Below are 19,444 nucleotides of genomic sequence, written 5' to 3' on the forward strand. Positions count from 1 at the left end.
AGGAGAACATATCCCCCTATATGGAATTTTCCCCCTCTTAGAATAAAATGTCCTTCCAAGTATGGATCATTCCCTTCTTTTTCACTTGCATCCCCAGTACTTAGCATTCTGTTTGGTGCATAATAAATATTTGTTCATTGGTTCATTGGTAAAAGGTGACTCATAGGAAGAATTCAGAAAAACAGGAAGTGAGGTATCAAATAATACATAATGAAATTAGTGGAAACAGCACAATACATACACCAACCACAATTATGTAAATGAAAGGAACATCAAAAAGAAGGCAAACTCTGAGTAACTGTACCGATCAATCTCAGTTCTAGAAAACAGACAATAAAACAAAGGTTCCCAGCCCAGGGTGTGCATAATCTCAGAAGCACTAAGAACTTTGTCAAAGGTTCTTTTTTTTCTTTATGAAAAATGCATCTAATTATTTTAAAATTCTTTTAATCATTTATTATTTTTAAAAAATGAATTTAATCATTCAATCACTTTATTTCTCACATGTATGTGCATAGTAAATTTTAGAATTTGTTCCATATTACATATGGAACAAAGGTTGCAGGAAGATTTATATGGGAATATGGAGAACAAAAAATGTGAACCCTTACAATAAAACCTAGTTCCCTTTTCATGGCAGAGAGGTGAGAAACTACAGGGACAGATTGTGACCGTCAGACTTGGTTACTATATGTGTTATTTCTACTTACCGATTTTCCTTGTTTGTCTCTCTTGTTAAAAGACAGGGTGCAGTTCTGGGGAAGCTGTGATGAGAGCTATATCCAGAAGTGACTACGACCTACAAAACAACTACACTTATTTTTGAAATATTTTTTAAAAGAAGATAACTTTTGTGAACCAGTCTCTGACATCCCAGCTCAGAATAAAATGCAGGTCTCACAGTCCAGAAAGCAGCCCAGAGATTGGCTATGTAGGGAGAGCTACTTAGAGCTCAGGACAGAGTACTTTGGAGGAATTTTTTGTTGCTGTTTGTCCAGGTGACTTAAAGAATGAAAGTGCTTTGGGTCCTCTGCCTTCTGCTTCCAGAGTGGCAGAAGGGGAAGCACTGGAGATCAGCATTTTCCTTCCTGAATTACAGAGCCTGGGCTGAACCTCCAAGTCCAAGGGACTGGGGCATACCTTCTAGAAGATGGTTGAATGTGGTCTGCTCATTTACTCCTGCTTCAAAATCTTTCTTAACAGACCCAGGTCAAGATCTAGTTTTTGAAGATAACACATTTCGTCAATTTCTCTCTCCATCTAAAGCAATTCCTGGAAGCAAATAAATCCTTGGCACTCATTAACCCTTTGATGACAACCATCTCAGAGACAAAATAATATTTTGAGATTTTCTATCTACCTCAAAATCTACTTAAACACACTCCCATTTTGGGGGAAGAGAGGAATATTGGAAGGATTACGGACAGCACACCAGGAAGAGCCCTAGAGGATGTCTGCCTCCACACTTTATGGCTCTGGAGGCTTAGCTCCAGGCACCTGTTGTCATGTTTGAGAGGGCAGAATGCTTGCCTATTTTTAGGGCTGGATCAGACAGACAGCATAAAGAGTGGAAGCCTCCCAGCCTTGGCAGTCAGTTCAGTTTGAGAGGTGCAAAGAGCAGCCTTGCTTCTCCAAGTCTCCAGCCTCCTTACTACCTTAGGTCTACCCCCTCCCATATAATTAATGACTAATGCCCTGGCCATGTTTTCAAATGCCTCTACAGATTTTATGACTATTATTTTCTAGAACATTTAAAGGGAAAAGTCTACAGTTTCATCAGTCCAATATAATAATACATGGCTCCTTGCCATACTTAATGACATTTCCAAAAATTATTGCTAGGGAATTGCCCTTTGGGGAAACATAACCTCAAGGACCTGTGATTTCTTTTAGTTTGGAAATTCCCTTCACTGAGGCATCATCTAACTTGAGGCTTAGAGAGATAAAGCTCTCTGCTCATAGTAATACAAATGTCAGTGACAAGCTTGAACCCAACTCTCCGACTACAGCACAGGATTCTATTTTCAAGGCTACAGCCCTTTCTTGGGGAAAACATTTTTTTTAATCCTTTGGCTTCATTAGTATAAGGGGCCCCTGATAAGGAAATTTTCTCTGCCCTTTCAGCTCTGTAACTCCTATACAACTTTAAATCTTATAGAGTTGTCAGGGAACACTGAGAAGGTAAATGATTTTGCCAGGGGTCACATAGCCAGTATATGTAAGAGGCAAGAGTTGAACTCAGGTCTTCCTGATGTTGACACTAGCTCTCTGCCCACTACTCCACACCCAGAGACGTGGCAACCCAATTTCAAAAACAGACACACAACCTTCCTAGCTTAATTTCTATGCTTAGCACAGATTATTTTATTTCCCAGCCTAAAAATAGTCACAGTGTGTTGCTTTAGATCTGCAGAATTGGGCAGTCCCACTTTCTCCACACTGTTGCTTCTCCACTGTGTAACGGCTTAATATTAGTGATGGTAAAGAAATTGGAGCCAAGCCCCGGGAACTAGGCACTGCCAGCTATGCTTTCTCTCTTCCAACCATCCATGCCCTTGCCCAGTAGAAAGCGACATCTTAACAAATGAAAGAAAATATAACCTTTAAATCTTTCCCTACTCCTGCACTTCCATATTCTCCTGCTGGAGACATAAACACATAGAGAAAATATTTCTAAGGAGAACAAGGATAGGAATTTTCTCTTCCTGGATTAAGGAGTGAAATCTGGTTCTATTGTCCACACACCCAAAGGAGTAACCACAGCTGATTTTTTCTTTGCTGTAAAGTGGTTATCTGGGGGACAGACAAGGGAGCTTTGTCTATGGAAGAAGAGCTGTCCTTGTGAATGGCTGATCGTGCTCTCCAGGTGGCAGATTACATAAATATGGGGAATGGAGGAGAATACATGTAATCTTTTCCTCTGATTTAGAGAAAGGAGCAAATGCAAGTGAAGAAGAGCCTGTTAAAAGTTTTCGTGTGACTTTGTATACTTAGGTTTGTTGACGATGCTACATTTGATTTAACTTTTGAATCCCAGTGATAAAGAGCTGTCTTGCCTTACACCAGCCATCTTCCCTCAGTATTTTATTTCTTACACTTATGACATGTTCCACTCCTCTGAATTTTTATATTAAGCGTCTGATCTCCCTGGACCCTTAAACTCACCATTTTTCATTTTCTTCCTATCAGTTTGATTAAATCTAAGAAAATATAAAAGTTTAAACTCTCCCCACAGTTCTGTGCCATGCATTTTTTATCCAGACTGCTCCTTCCTTCCATGTGTTGCCATCCAACTTGTTGCCTCTTGAGAGAGGGTTTATTACCCCTTCCTAATACTGACTGGATCTGAGTTACCTTGGACGGAGGAACACACACTAGGAAATCTCAAGAAGGATGGGGATGAAATTAGTCTACTGAAATTCCCTGAAGATGACCCCACTGGTCAAAAGGTAGGAACTAGTAGAACTAAGAGGGGTAGGCTGGAATTCAATTAAATTCCATTCATCGAATCACACAGTAGATTTAGAACCACAAAAGACATTTAGACAACCCTTTTTGTATGACCAATGAGGAATCTGAAACCCAGGGAGATTAAATGACTTGCTCTAGATTGCACAGAGAACTGAGGTCCTCTAACTGCCAATCTACTACTCTTTCTATTATTTCAAACTGCTTCTAAGGAAAGGCAATAAATAGCATCAATTCAATTCAATCAGCATTAAGAACCTACAGTGTTCCAGACACAAATGCTTAGTGATGAGATAACATAGATAAAAATGAAACCATCCTGTCCTGTCCTCAAGGAAATAGACAAACACTACAAATCAGGGCTTGGTTTATTGTTTTCTTGATTGAAAGTGATGGGAAAAAATGTTAATAATTACAAGTAGACTTAAAAGTGTATTGTACGTACACTTTCCCCCAGAGAGTCAGTTGTTAAACATTTTCCATTGTGCCCCTGAGTACATAGATAAGTATATACCAAATATATAAATACAGATTTATTTGAGGACAGTAGGGCAGAACACTAATTAATTCAGGAATTAGGAAATAAAATTCAGAATAGGACAGCCTGGAAAAGTAGAGAATCACAATAACTTTAACTTTTTAAGGGAAAAACAGTACTTTACTTTACAAAATGTTTCCACATATATTATCTCCTTTTATCTACACAAAACCTTTTAAGTAGATAATGCAAAGATTATTATTCCAAATTCCATTTTAAATGTAAGGAAATAGAAATTAGACGTCTTGCCCAAAGATCCACAGCTAGTAAACAGAAGAAGATTCTAGGTCTTCAACCCACGTCTTTCAGATTCTAAACCCAGGACTCTTTCCACTACTCAATGTAGTCTCTATTTCTGTCCTTCTATCTCTGTCTTTCTCTGTGTGTTAATCTCTTTGTTTCTGCCTCTCTCTCTCTCTCTCTCTCTCTCTCTCTCTCTTTCTCTCTCTCTCTCTCTCCCTCTCACTCTCTGTCTCCTTCCTCTCCCTTGTCTGACCCCCTCTCCCTCTCTGTCTGCCCCCCTCCCCCTACTACATATTTCACAATAACTCAGAAAGAGTTTAGAATTTAACAATACATTAAAAAATGATAAAATGTATTAAATACATTTACAAGAGGACAAAACCACCAAAGCCACCAGACCTGCGAGGAATCTGTTGACTCAAATCTGTTCTGACTGTTTTATAGAAATCCATTTTTAAGCCACTGCTAAGAGGCATTACCTGCCACCAGCCAGTTTTGCAAAGAAGGGTAATAAAATGAGGTACATGTGGAATATATCTTTCTCGCCTTTCAGGAAACCTTGAATTTCCACAATATTCTGATACTGATTTAGCTGAGGTTGTATCTGGTGAGGGAAAATGTCACTACCAATTGAGGAAAAGAAACCAAACATCTTCATCCCTTTCTTTATTGTCCCTCCATGCTCCATGTTCTCTTTCTTCTATAAACCAGGGATTTTACTTTAAGTCTACATGGAGGAGGGTAAGGAGACTTTGAGGCCTTTGCAGTGCTGACAAATATACTCTTAACATAGGATCAAATTTCCTCACTGGTTTGAACCCCAAGTCACTTATATTTCAGGACCTATGTATGCCTTGGTTCTGTTTTAGGTGAAATTCAACATAAAGTACTTTGAGCTCTCCGGGCAACTAGTCTCTTGTCAAAAAATGGATCTGATTCTACATTATAGTGTGACCCACCATATAGTACCTGGAGTAATGATTTTGGCATCAGGAAGAACAGCGTTCAAATCGTGCCTCCAGTGCTTACCAAGAAGCTATATGATCCAAGTCACTTAAGATATTCAGTTTCCATGTCTATAAAATGGGTATAATAGTAGCACCTATTTGACAGGGTTGTTGTGAAGATCAGATGAAATTATATTTATAAAGTCTTTTGCAAACCTATAGGATGATATCTCATCCTTTTATAGCTGGAAGGGACCTCAGTCATGTTTGCCACTCTCTGCCAAGCTCTAGAGATACAAAGACAGGTAAAAACAACACTTCTCTGAAGGAGATCACATTCTAATGGGGGTGAGGGATGGGGCATGAGGGGGGCTCATAGAGTTTAACGCCTTCATTTTACACATAATGAAATTGAGTCTGAGAGGTATTTAGTAACTTGCCTAGGGTCACAGAACTAGTGTCTGAAGCAGCATTTGAACTCAGACTTTTCTGACTCCAAGTCTAGTACCCTACCCACATGTCACCTAACTGCATATATGAATATTATCCATTACTATTATTTTACAAATGTGAATTATCCTGACAGAGACAAAAGAACATCCAGTGTCATAAATGTCCATGGATCATTCGTTCTTAGGGAGACATTCTGTGGAGGCAGCAGAAAGGTAGGTCTTTCTGTGCTTGGGCTATAGGAGTGCCTGAATTAACTGGCTGTTCATTAGCATTCCTGTCATCTGTCCCTTCCAGCAAGTGCTGATGGGAACACTCTGTCGCTGACTCACAGCCAGGGCAGACCGGGCGGCCTCTGTGGGAGACCCTTCTGACAGTGTGTGGAGCACTATCTGGGAGGTCTAGGACCCTCCTTGACTTGAGAGGGGATAGGGGTAGGGGTCTGGCCAAACTTCTGCTAGGAAATGTTTTGTTCTTCTACAGGCATAGAGTTGGGAATCTCTTTGCAGAAGGGAAGTTTTTGAGTCCCTGTATATCAGCAAAAAGGAAGCAAAAACATTCCTGGCACAAGTCGGGGGGATTTTTTTGTGGGCTCTGTTTGCTTAAAGGGCAGTTAATTCTTTTTAAAAAATCTTTTTCTAAAAAAATAAAATCCAATACAGTTGAGAAAACATTTATTGAATGAGGATCCTAGAATGCGGCATCAGAAGAAATCTCAGAAATCATCTAGCCCCATGGCCTCATTTTACAGAAGGATTCCCAGAAAAAGGAAATAGCTTAGCCAAAGTGATGTGAACAGATGGAGGATTCCAACCCTGCTTCTGTTGCTTCAAGGCCAGCAATCTCTCTACCTATCCTACATACTGTACTTAAAGGGGAGGAAGATACAAAGATGAGTAAAACACAATTACTGCCTTGCCTTTAGGATCTAGGAGGAAGGGTGGGGTTTGACATGTTCTCCAATTTGTAGAATTTAGATCTGGGAGGGAGCTCAGAAGCCATGTAGTCTAATCTCTTCATTTTTACAGTTGAGGAAACTGAGGTCCAGGGAGGTTAATGATTTGTCCAAGCAGGAGAAGTGGGATTTGAACCTGCATTCCCTGACTCCAGGGCTAGCATTATTTTCATTCTTGCACGATTCCAACCCCTGTCATTTAAATACACGAAAGAGAGATAAAAAGATGGTGCCAGAAGAGTTCATAGGATCATAGGTTTAGACCAAGAAAGAACCTCAGGTGCCATTGAGCCAAATTCCCTCATTTTACAGATAAGGAAACTGAGGTTGAGAGAGGTTAATAATAAGATTATATAGATAGTAAACCCCATAGGGAAAATTTGAACCCAGATCTTCTGACTCCAGGGTCAGTGTATTTTCCACTGTACCACATTAAGAAATCACTTCTGTCTGGATGATGACATCAGGAATGGATTAATGGAAGTGGCATTTGGTCTGGGCCTTGAAGGACGGACAGAATGACAGACAGCTGCCATGTGCTTCATAGGTAATAGTAACAAAGAAATATGCAGAGGGGAGTGTTGGCTGTTTTCAAGGGATGGTAACATAAAATATAGGAAGGGAAATGATGGGAAATGGCGCTAGGGTCAAACGAAGGAGAACTTTAAAAGTCAAGCTAAAGAGTCTTGACTTGATTGGTTAGGTATCTGGAGAGAAGAGAATTTGAAAGCTTTTGAACAGAAGGAATAATGTGATCCTAGCCATGCATTGCAATGAGGCAGAATTGTATAAAATGGATTCGATGTGAGAAATTAGACTCAGGAATACGAATGAGGAAGCTAGTCTGATAGGTCAGGCAGGTGATGATAAGGTAGAGTACCTACCTTAAATGGAGTAGAAGAATGGCAAGAAGCCATGAAAGGTTAAAAAAAATAGGAGTGCAATTAAAGGAAGGAGGAGAAATGAAATGTCATGGAAACTAAGAGAGAAGAGAGATTCCCAGTTGAGGTAGTTAACGGTAACGTTGCTGCAGATGGGCTAACTGGGCTAAAGCTTGAGAAAAAGCCATTGGATGAAGAGGTTGGTTGTTGTCCTTCATCTTTGAAGAGGACCAAAATGACATCACTCTGATAAAGTGAAATTTCAGTGTGTCCAACTGTGGCTGAGCAGACCAATATGAGATCAGAATGCTCTATCACAGGTTGGGCATAGATAGTCCATGAGAATATTTGGGGTGGATATCCTGCATTTACTTTGTGCTGTTTCAATTCTGCTTTGTTCAAAGAGCACAGCACCCTTTCTGATGTGAGCATGCCATGCTGAGTGGGCCTGTGCCAGTGTCTCCCATGTTGCACAGTCAAATCCAAAGTTCTTGAGAGAGACCTTGAGAGTGTCCTTGTATTACTTCTTCTGGCCACCATGTGATCACCTGCCCCATGTAAGTTCTCCATTAAATAGTCTTTTTGGCAAGTGTACATTTTACATTTGAACGATGTGGCCAGCCCATCAGAGTTGCACTCTCTGAAGCATAGTTTGAATACTTGGCAGTACAGCTTGAGCAAGAACTTCAGTGTCTGGTACCTTATCCTGCCAGGTGATCCTCAGAACCTTCCTAAGACAGTTCAAATGGAAGCGACTCAGTTTCCTGGCATGGCCCTGGTAGACTGTTCATGTTTCACAAACATATAACAATGAGATCAGCACAACGGCTCTGTAGACCTTTAGTTTAATAGTTAGCCTAATACCTCTTCTCTCCCCAACTTTTCCATGGAGCCTCCCAAACACTGAACTAGCTCTGGCAATGCGTGCATCAACCTCATCGTCAATGTGTGCATCCCTGGAAAGTACACTACCAAGGTAAGTGAATTTATCCACAACATTCAAAACTTCTCCATTTGTTGTAACCAACGTATGGATGGTGTGGTGGTGGCTGATGGAGCACCTATGTTTTTTCAGTGTTAATTATTAGGCCAAAATTAACTCAGGCAGCAGAGAATTGATCCATACTTTGGGTGAAGAGGTAATCTTAAAGCAACTCCAGTAGAATGGTGAGATTGGAAGCCAGATTGCAAGGAATGATGGAGGGTGTGGTGAGACCCCTCATTTCCAGATGTTTTGAAGTGAAAGGGAGGAGAAGATGGGATGGTAACTCAAAGCGTTGGTAGTGTCAAGATGGTAGATTGTTAATGGTTTTTGCTTCAGATCATGGACAATTGTAGCCTGCTTGTAAGCAGAGATGAAAGGCATTGGAGCAGGAGAAAAAGAAAAGAAGAGAAGGGGTGATTGATAAAGCAAAATCCCAGGTGAGGTGGAAGAGAATGGGGACAAGGGCACAGGCTGTGGCAGTGAAGAAGTCCTCAGTAGGTAGAGAAGGAAGAAGATAGGTAATGATTGGACAAGGTTTTAAGGTGTGAAGGATGGGGGTTGAGGGAACTGTTAGCTTTATTTTCTGAGCAAAACTAACAAAGGGGTATGTAGTAAATAATTCCATCATGTCTTACCTCCCAGGAAGAGGCTGCTGTGGAGTTCCTGTGAAAATGCACATCAAAATGGATTGTACTAATGTGTATAATTAGTAAATAATGATAACGTATGAAGGCAATGGATAACATAATAATAGCAAATATTAACCAATGAGGCTAAAGAGGGTACCAGCCTGGGGACATGTTATTATGTTATTAAATATAGCACAGTGGGAATACTGGGTGTTTTGCAGGTCTTTATACATTACAAATAATATGTTTTTAGATCTTTCAGCATAATTCAACATGCATTTTTTAAACATTCGTCCTGTGTTGTTGCTGCTGCGTTTTTGGTTGCCAGAACTGATTTGGTCCTCATTCTGGATTGGAGGGACTCATTTCACTTTCCTTTCTTCCAAATCCTCCCCCCCTTAAGTGCTAAGTTCATTTGGTTCTTGTTCAGTTGTTTCAGTTGTGTCTGACTCTTTGTGACCCCATTTGGGTTCTTCTTGACAAACATACCAGAGTGGTTTTCCATTTCCTTCTCCAACTCATTTTACAAATAAGGAAACTAAGGCAAATAGGGTTAAGTGACTTGCCCAGTGTCACATAGCTACTAAGTTTCTGAGGCTGGATTTGAACTACATATCAATATCTAATTAATTTCTAACAACTGCCACTAATATTAATAATAATAATAACTAACACTTAAATCATGCTTAAACTCTATACTAAGTGGTTTACAATTATTATCTTATTTGATCCTCTCAGCAATCCTGGGAGGTAGGTATATTATTATCTCTATTTTACAGATAAGGAAACTGAGGCAAAAAGAGGTTAAATGACTTGCCCAGGATCACACAAATAGTGTCTGAGGCTAGGTATGATGAAAATCATATGATGGAATCATATTCCATGTCCCATTTTTTTTTTGGAAATATGCATCTTTCTCCCACAAATTCTCCCTGCCTAGTTCACCTGCCTTCTAAACAGTGAAGTTCAAATAGTTCTCTCTTTCTCTGCTTCTTTGTCTTCTCTTTTCTTCTTCTTTATTTCCCAATACTTTCTTCTTCCTCTCCTCTTTTGGTCTCCTGTTCCTTCCTACTCCACACCATATATGTTCTCCCTTCACCTCCTTCCCTTGTTCCTTTAGATGGTACCTGTTGTTCCCAAGGCAGGGTTATATTGGAGTACTCTGACAATGTCTGTGGTTGACCTCATATCTCTTTATTATTCCATGAAAGCTTTGTGGAACTCTCAAAGCAAATATGGACTATTTCTTTTTTATTAAAATATTTTATTTTTTCTCCAATTACACATTAAAACATTTTTTGGTTTTTTTTAAAGTTTTGAGTTCTAAGTTCTATTCCTCCCTGTCTGCCTTTCCTTTCCCCTCCCTGAGACAGTAATCAATCAGATATAGGTGAAATATGGACTCTTTTCATCAAGAGCTCTGGTTTTGGTATGAGAAGACTCAAGTTTGAGTCCTGTTTTGTTAATTAGCTCTGCCTGACCTCGAGCAGTAGCCACTCAACCTCTTTGGACCTCAGTTACTTTATGTGTAACATGAAGAGTTGGACTGGATTATCTCTGTGGTTCCTTGCAACTTTAGATGCTATGATCTTCCGCTTTTCTCAGACCTTTTCTGACTTCACACCACAGCACATCCTTGCTCATCAATCTATTGTCCTCCTTCCTCCCTTTGTCCTTTTGTTCCTAGAGCCAAAGTCTACCGGGGTTTCCCCCCTTCTCCCCACAAGACCCATGATTGGTTTTCCTCAAAATGTGGATAGGTATTTAATTGGCTTTTGCCTCCCTTGACCCAGTTTCCTGGTTACCTAAAGGCTTAAAAGCCCCACCAACATGGAGTTGGGGCTTTTCTGACTTGATGGATTTCTGAAGACCAGTCACCCTACCCTGCCCTGATAATAAAATGGATTTCCACCTGGGGAAGTGGGGTATCTATAGAAGTTATGCGTCACTAAATCTTTGTTGCATATTCTTGTTATGCAAAGGCAAAGTAAACTTCCTTTGGGTAACTCGTTCAATGATTTACAAGCATCTCATTTCTCCAAGCCCATCCCTAACAGCTCCCTTCCTCACCCTTTGCCACAAGCATTCCTTCTTTCTGCTCTCACGTCAAAACTAGAGTAACAAATGTTCAGGACAAATTGCATCAGACTGAGCAAACTAATAAATAGCAATAACTTGATTTTAAAAAAAAAAGTTTGTGGTCTTTATATTTGGCAAAATGTCTTTGATCATCTGCGTCTTATGTTTTGTTTTTTAGGTTGCAACTTTCATCATCTGCGTCTTATGTTTTGTTCCTAGGGCAAAGGCTGTAGGTTTGGTTTCCCTCCGGTTGCTACCACAGGTGAAAATGAAAGCCATCTAAGAAGCATGAGATCCTGCAAACAGATGAGTCTATGTCTGCTTTTTGGGGTAAGTCTTAAAAAGGCAGACTAGTAGCTGGTCAGAGCTATGCATAGCAGCCCGGGGCTGCTGTGAGAAATCATTGGCAGGAGAGATATGCCTCTGAAAATAAAGGGTGGGTTCCTATTCCGATAAAGTCTTAGTTTGTCAGGTCCAATCAAGCTGGAAAGACTGAATTTGGGCCCAGTGATGGTCTACTGTGTGAAGGCTAGCCTAGCTATTTCAGAGAGTCTCATTGCCATGTTGCTAGAAGGGTAAAGAATCTTGCAGACACAGGAACTCTCCAGTGGGGACCAGACCTGTGTTTTCATGGGCATAAAAAACTCCCCCTTTATCAAAGCAGGTTGGTACCTTCTCTGAAACATATAGTCTTAGAGGGTACCCTAGAACACTGATTTTGGGTCAGAAAAAGACCCAGAAAAAGAACGAGGTGCCTAAATAATGCTGGTTTCGTGGTTGCCTCTCTCTGCCTGGTATCCTCAAACATACAAAATCCCAATTCTTTGAAGTTTTGAAATAAGTAGACTCCTACTGATATTTTTGCTTAGGGACACAGTTTGTATGGGTAACACTGCTTTAGAGTGGAATGTCAGAAGGAATTTTGAAAACCTCTTATTTACTTGTTTTTTATGAGAATTCACATCCTAATAAGTTGGCATCTCTCCAACTTCTCCTAAGTTCAAAGGGTCCCAAATGCTCCATGCTCAGTGTCCTTCTTTCTGTCCACACCAAAGGCTGTTCACATTCAATTTATCCACCCATGACTTATCAAACCAACTTCCTGCCAGAGCTGTCCCCTAAACTACCTTCTTCCAGTTTTCCTGTCAACCTGTTTTTAGTCTGAGCAACCTGATCCTCCGCTCTGATCCCTTTCTCACCCTCACTTTTATCTACCACTATCCCCCATACCTGGGAAAGCCTCCTACTTCTATCCATTGAACAATCCCCTCCCCCATTCACCTTACTCTTCCATGGAAAATGTACCTATTGACTTCTCTGATCAGGCTTCAAAGAAACATGGGCAGACATATATACAAGCTCATGCAGAGAGAAAGAAGCAAAACCAGGAGAACAATTTATGAGGTGATGACAATAATATTAAGGAAAACAAATCTGAAATCAGTGAATGGTAGTGATACCTCCCACCTCTTGACAGAGAGGTAATGGATGAGAATGGATGTTCTCAAAGCGTGACCAGAAATCCTTTCAGGATGTCTCAGGGTGTTGGTGAGATCAAAACTATTTTTCACAAGAACACAGGGTGTTCCAGAAGTCTTAGTGCAGTTTTAACCTATTAAAACTTAAAAGTGCTGAGACAGTATTTGTCTATTAAAATACTCCCTTTTCCAACTACGTATGAAGTACATTAAGTACTTACATAGTAAGTGCTTAATAAATGTTTATTGATTGACTAATATCTGTGTGAGGCTGGATTTTCTTAAAACACTTCAAAATAGTATATCATAGCAGATTGGATCTAGAAACAGCTATCTTCTATTAAGCCAGATGAGAAAGAGATTTACAAAATATGCAAAACAATGCTACTCTTTTCCTCTTTTTTTGTTTGGGAAAATGTATTTATTTTTCACAAAAATATGTTATTTATGTTAGGATGTAATCATAGTAATGAGTTAATACTAATAGTTTTGTTGTTATTTTTAAATAAATAAATATTTTAAAATTTATAAGTTTGAGTTTCTAATATGTTAATATCAACAGATATGACACACATAAACAAAAAGTCTTTGGGGTCCATCATAATTTTTAAGAGCATAAAGGAGTCCTAAGACTGAAAAAATTGAGAACAGCTGCACTAAAAGTTGAAGAGCTATGGATTTTTAGGTATGGCCAATATGTTGATTTGTTTTCCTGACACACACACATATACATAATGTGCATGTACATGCATGTGTGTATACATATATGTTATATATGTGTGCAGATACACGTTATAAGGGAGGGTTTCTAATCAGGGAGGAGAGGTAAGGATGGTATGTTAGGTAGAGATAGATAATAGAAAAAAGAACATCAACAATGTATCATTTTTTAAAAAGAATACATAAAACTTCAGAAAAGGACACAAAAATATAGCCAATCTCATAGCACATTCTCTTTTTTTAAAAAAAGTGCCTCTTTCTCCTGCAAATTCTCCCTGCTTGTCGTACGTAGCTCTGATGCAGTAATGTTCACGGCTCTCTTTGTCTTTGTCTCTTTTTCTCCCCCTCTCTCTCCTTTCTTTCCTTATATATCCCTCTTCTCCTTCCTCTCCCCCTCTCCTTTTTCTCCCTCTTCCATCATTTGTTCTTTATTCCTATTCTGTTCTCTCCATTTCCTTGTTGCTCTCTTCCTTTTTCTCTTTTCTTTCTTCTTTTTACTGTCCTTTCCTCTCTTTTTCACTCAGTCTTTTCCTCCTTCCCTTTTCTTCCTTTTTTGTCTCTAATAAGACTGATGGGTAAAAATTGTAGGAAGGCAGATTTTGGCTAAGAGAGAATGTTTCACCAGTTAGAAGTGTCTAAAAGCAAAATGAGCTTCATCAAGATTTTCCCCACTACTCCTCATCGTTACAGTCTACCAAATCTATGCTTCTGGTAGGGATTGGATTTCTGTGGTGTTTTCAATTCTAGGATCCTTCCATGCTGCTTCTAATAGAAATGAGGAAATCTTCCCCCCACCTCTTCCCACCTTAAAACAGTTTGAAAAAAAAGTGTGGCAAATGTAAGAGCCAAGAAGTAGTAAGTGAGAAATTTTATTTATTTTTGTCTGGGGACTCTGTGTTTGCTGATTCTATCTCAAGATTGCTTCAGGAACCTGGGGATTTGGCCTAGTTTAGCAGCTAGCAGCCTAGCGCTAATTGTTAACTGCTTACACCTGAATTAACTGAAAGGGCTTGCCTGGCAGATCAGGCAAAAATTTGTGAGAATGAAATGGATTGGCCAGCTGCTTTAAAATTGTATAACAGGAGCCTCAATGGCCAGAGACTGAGAAGCATAGTAAACTTGGTACTCAAAAAATGGGCATTAGAGTTTTCAGGGAAAGCTACAGAGGACTGTGGTTTACCAAGAGAATCCTCAATATAACCCTTCCCTCAGACAATCATCCTCAAATCTAGAGCTAATGAGGATTTTGTCAACTTTATAAAGGGAGACATCTATATCAGAAATGGCTGTATCAATACGTGGCAATGAGGGTTCCCATTTGATATAGCGAGAGACTGTCCATGAACTAATAAAGTCCTTCATCCGTGGATACCAATGAGGACCCACTCTCACCTGACAAATAACGATGGTTTGCTGTAGAATTCTTTGGTCAACCTCTTGAACTTTTTTTTTTTAATCAAATTCTGAAATCAATCAACAATCAATAGGGACTTACTGTGTCCCAGGTACTGTTAGATGTTAAGGATACAAAAGCAAAAAGGAGCTTACCTCTCTTTAAGGGTGCTATGTATATAATTATAAATATATGAAATATGTGCAAAATAAATTGAAGGCAGATTTTGGAAGGGGGAGGCACTAGTAGCTTGGGGAATCAGAAAAGGCTTCGTGTAGAAGGTGCTGGTTGAGAAGTCTGAAGGAAACAAGGGATTCTTAGAGAATGAAGGTAATGGGGATTTCATCCAAGAATCAGGGACAACACTGCAAAGGCATGCAGATGGAAAATGGAGTTTTGTGAGAGGAAAAGCAAGAAAGTCAGTATGGCTGAACCATAGAGTATGGCAATGGAAATAATGTGTCATAAAGTTGGAAACGTATTTGGGGGCCAGGCTGTGCAACTTACATTTGAAGCCATAAGTCACCAGGTTAGATGGAGTAGAGGAGCGTCCTGGCCATATTTACACTTCAGGAATATCACTTTGGTACCTGTGCAGAGGGCAGATTGCACAGGGGAGAAACTTGTGGCTGTGAGACCAGCTAGGATGCTATTTATTTCAGTAACACAGGTGAGAAGTGATTAGGACTTGAACAAGGATAGTGGCCCTTTCAGCAGAGAGGAAGGGAAGGTGTGAAAAACACTGTGGAGAGAGAAACAAGATTTGACACTTTCAAGACATAGAATGTCTAGTAAATTTTGCAAATGGCACCCATATGAGAGATACAGCTTATTAGGCCTCACAATATTTTACGAATACTAGGTGCCTAAATAATGCTGTTGAATAATAAATGTTCTGAAATATATATTGAATTTGTTTGAATATCCACAGAATGGAAAGATGAGTCAGATCTACTAAGAGAAAACTCAGTAAGGATAAATGTATTGTTCTATAACTAGACTGGAAAAAATTCAACTGCACTTGTTTGGGATAAGGAAGCTACAACATGACAAGGTTTCATGATAAAAAGGCTAAGTCGACAGGGTCGACGTAGCCACCCAAAAAAAGTAGAAATCTGTTGTTAAGAAAAGGAATACAAGTCTCAGTCTCTCTCTCTCTCTCTCTCTTTCTCTCTCTCTCTCTCTCTCTCTCTCTCTCTCTCTCTCTCTCTCTCTCTCTCTCGGCTAGTCAGATAAAATCTTGAATATTATGTTCATTTCTGAGAGCTGCATTTTAAAGGAGTAGTCAGTATGTCTTAGACCTCTTCCTAACTAGCAAAACCACAATACTGACAAATAGAGCTGTTCAAAAATTAAATACATATTTGCAACACTGTTCAGTGCTTGGTGCCATGTTCAAAGAAGAACAATACCATAGTGAAAAGACTTAGGACTATGTCATATGATGAACTAAGAAGCCAGCGGAAGATAGCATTTGGGAAAAGGGACTTGATAATTGTTTTCAAATATTTAAAGACCTGTCAAATTACTCCAAAAAAGTAGACTTGTAGTGATGGGTGGATGCTATAGGGAAACAGACTTTAATTCAATAGATAAGGCAGAACTTAAAACACACACACACACACACACACACACACACACACACACACAATTAATGCTGTCCAGACATGTAGTGGGTGCCTCATGAGAAAATGAGTTCTCTGACACTATTTAAAGCCAATGCTGGGTATTCATCCATTCACTGATTATATTCATTTACTGACTAAAAAGTCGAATTAGATGATCTCTAATGTTCCTCCCAAGGATGTCTATGAAAATGGGGGGAAAATGGGTAACAGAATATGAATGTTTCACAGTGTTCTGATAGTCCAATGTGTCCGAGATCTTACTCATGTGAATCTCTTCCCCCTCCTTGATCATAGGTTCAAAGGAACACAGATTAAGATCTGAAAGGGATCTCAGTGACCATCTGGTTCAATCTCTAATTTTGCAAATGTGGATTTCAACTCATCCATGCTTACCTATCTTATGTGACTCTCCTTGTCCATTCCCTTCCATTGCACTGTATTTTAGAAAATTAACTGCCATGTTGTCTGAGCAAACAGGATTGGATTTAGTGAAATCTCAAAGATTGCTTCCGGTGGTGAAAGCAGAGGTCTAGGAAAAGAGACACCTGAGCCCTGTTTCCAGGTCTTTCTGACTTGGAGCAATCTCATGTAACCTCTCTATAACTTTCCTGTAAAGAATAGTAAATTCATGTAGGTCTATTAATTAGAGAACTTAGAAAAAAATTATTTATGCCCCATGAATTCGCCTGTCTAAAGTGCCATTCCTGGGAAAGAATCTGAAAGAGAAACTTCTGGTGATGGCCACTAATCATAGGAATATGCAAATATCAATGGTTGCTTATGGAATTTGGGGAAAGTGAATGAAGGCAATTCTCTCTTCTCAAGATAATTTCTGTACTCAGAAAAAAAATGACTTTGAACCTTGTCCAAAATGTCACATACATTTATCAGATGTATTCTTCTACTCCTTTGGATGCCAAAGAACCTTTATTTATCTCCATGATGGATGGCAGATTACTGTCTGCTGAAATGATTTGCTACTAATACATCAGAGAGCAAAGCCCCCACCCCACCCCCAATCATGGTCAATTACGAGAAGAACAATGGGTTTGAACTGTGGATGGAATTTGCACTTTTGTTAGCTCAAAATCACGTTCAAATTTAGTTTTCAAAAGTTCTTTACAATGAATTCATTACTTGTCTGACTAGTTTAAAAGTGGTTCAAATGTTAATATTATGAAACATGGGCCATTTTTTTTTCTAGGTTGCATTTTATACTTTCCTTATACCTTCAATGAGGGAAGTTTCTCAAGAAAAATAGCCCCTGGGTGAGTTTCTGAGGTTTGGGATCTTGTTTGATTCTGGTCTTGGTTTTTTGTTAAATTTCATCTACCAGGTGGTGGTATCCATTCTAAAGTGCTCTCTCTTCTCTCTCTCTCTCTCTCTCTCTCTCTCTCTCTCTCTCTCTCTCTCTCTCTCTCTCTCTCTCTCTGTCTCTCTCTCTCTCTGTCTCTCTCTCTCTCTGTCTCTGTCTCTCTCTCTCTGTCTCTCTCTCTCTGTTTGTCTGTGTGTGTGTGTGTGTGTGTGTGTGTGTGTGTGTGTGACTGAATAGTGAAATGATTTACCTTTCAGATTCTGGAGTTCTATTTTAGGATTACTATTTGTGAATGCATTATTCCTTCAGCAGCAGCTATAGAATAACTTTCTGTATTGATCATCAGAAGAAAGAGAACCAGGAAAGTCTTCGTGGAGGAGGTGGTGCTAGCGCTGCTGAGATTTTGATTGTGGAGGAATGGAGGAATTTCACTAAGCAAAGAAGGCTCTGTGGAAAGTGGGAAGTAGGAAGAATTCATTCTAGGTAATGGTGGGGCAGTGTGAGCAAAGATAGTGGAAATCTGGCATTAATTACACTTGGCCTAGGGCCATATTCACAGTGGCGTATATAGGACATTGCCCTATTAAGGGTGTCTGAGCCCCAGTTGGCAATCATCTCCAACATACCCAGTCATAGAATACAATGTATGAGACACTAGGCAGCAGCCTAACAGTTCAGTAGTATCCATGGTCCATTAGAAAGAATGTTGGATTTGTCCGTAGGAGACCTGGGTAGGAATTCAGATTCTAATATTTACTAGATAAGGCAGTGATGCAATGGAAAGCTTGCTGAGCATGTAGTCAGAGGACTTGGGTTTAAATTTAGACTCTGACCTTTATTAAGTGACCTTGGGCAAGTCACTTAACCTCTCTGTGCCTCAGTTTCTGCATTTGTAAAATGGGGATGGTGATACACTTCTTACGAAGGAAAAAATTCTATTAATCTTATAGCAACATAAGCAGTAGTACCCACTTAGCATCCTCAAACTGTAACGTGGACTTTCTTACCTTGAGTCAGTGAATGGTTAGTGGGAAGGAGAAGAGGGTCCAGCATCTTCTAGTTTTCCTGATTCCGGTGTTATTAGCAGGCTGAGCTGTCAATCTCAGGGAAACAACTGCCAGTTTTAATTGGCTAAGTTATTGTCTCAGTCATGCCTGGTGATGACTGACAGCTATGCCAGACTGTGATATTGTCAAAAAGAGCAAAAGAGCATGGTCTCCTTCTGCACTGTAAATTCTAGTTTGTGGTAGTATTTTCTGGGCCTTTTTTATACTCCTCTAGTTTCTTTAGTTCAACATTCCTAAATATATCCCTGACTTGGCATTAGCTTAGTACATTTGGTCTTAATAGTATCTAGTGAAGGTTATTCTGATTTGCTGTTTCGGAATGTAATTTATTCCTAGTCATCTCAGCAAGAAGACAGTCTTAGGTCTAGGCAGAGGGGGTAGCCATCTGTGTGGTGTGATTTGAGGGTGATGAAACAAGGCCCCTAGGCCCAAATGTATCACTCCCACAGGCTTACTACCTGTTTCTAAATGTTCAGTGTTACAGCTATTTCTCTGGGTTAGAGAACAAAGGATAGATGATATCTCTACAAAGCCACAATTGAAAAACCCATTCCTTACTGGAAGAAGGGGAAGGGTAGGTTGGGGTTACATAACCCTATACAATTAACACATTAACAGATGACTTTTTTTTTTTCTTTAGATCAACTATTTTTAAGGCAACTTGGCAT

This window comes from Notamacropus eugenii, chromosome 3, assembly GCF_028372415.1.
Source record: "Notamacropus eugenii isolate mMacEug1 chromosome 3, mMacEug1.pri_v2, whole genome shotgun sequence".
Lineage (NCBI taxonomy): Eukaryota > Metazoa > Chordata > Mammalia > Diprotodontia > Macropodidae > Notamacropus > Notamacropus eugenii.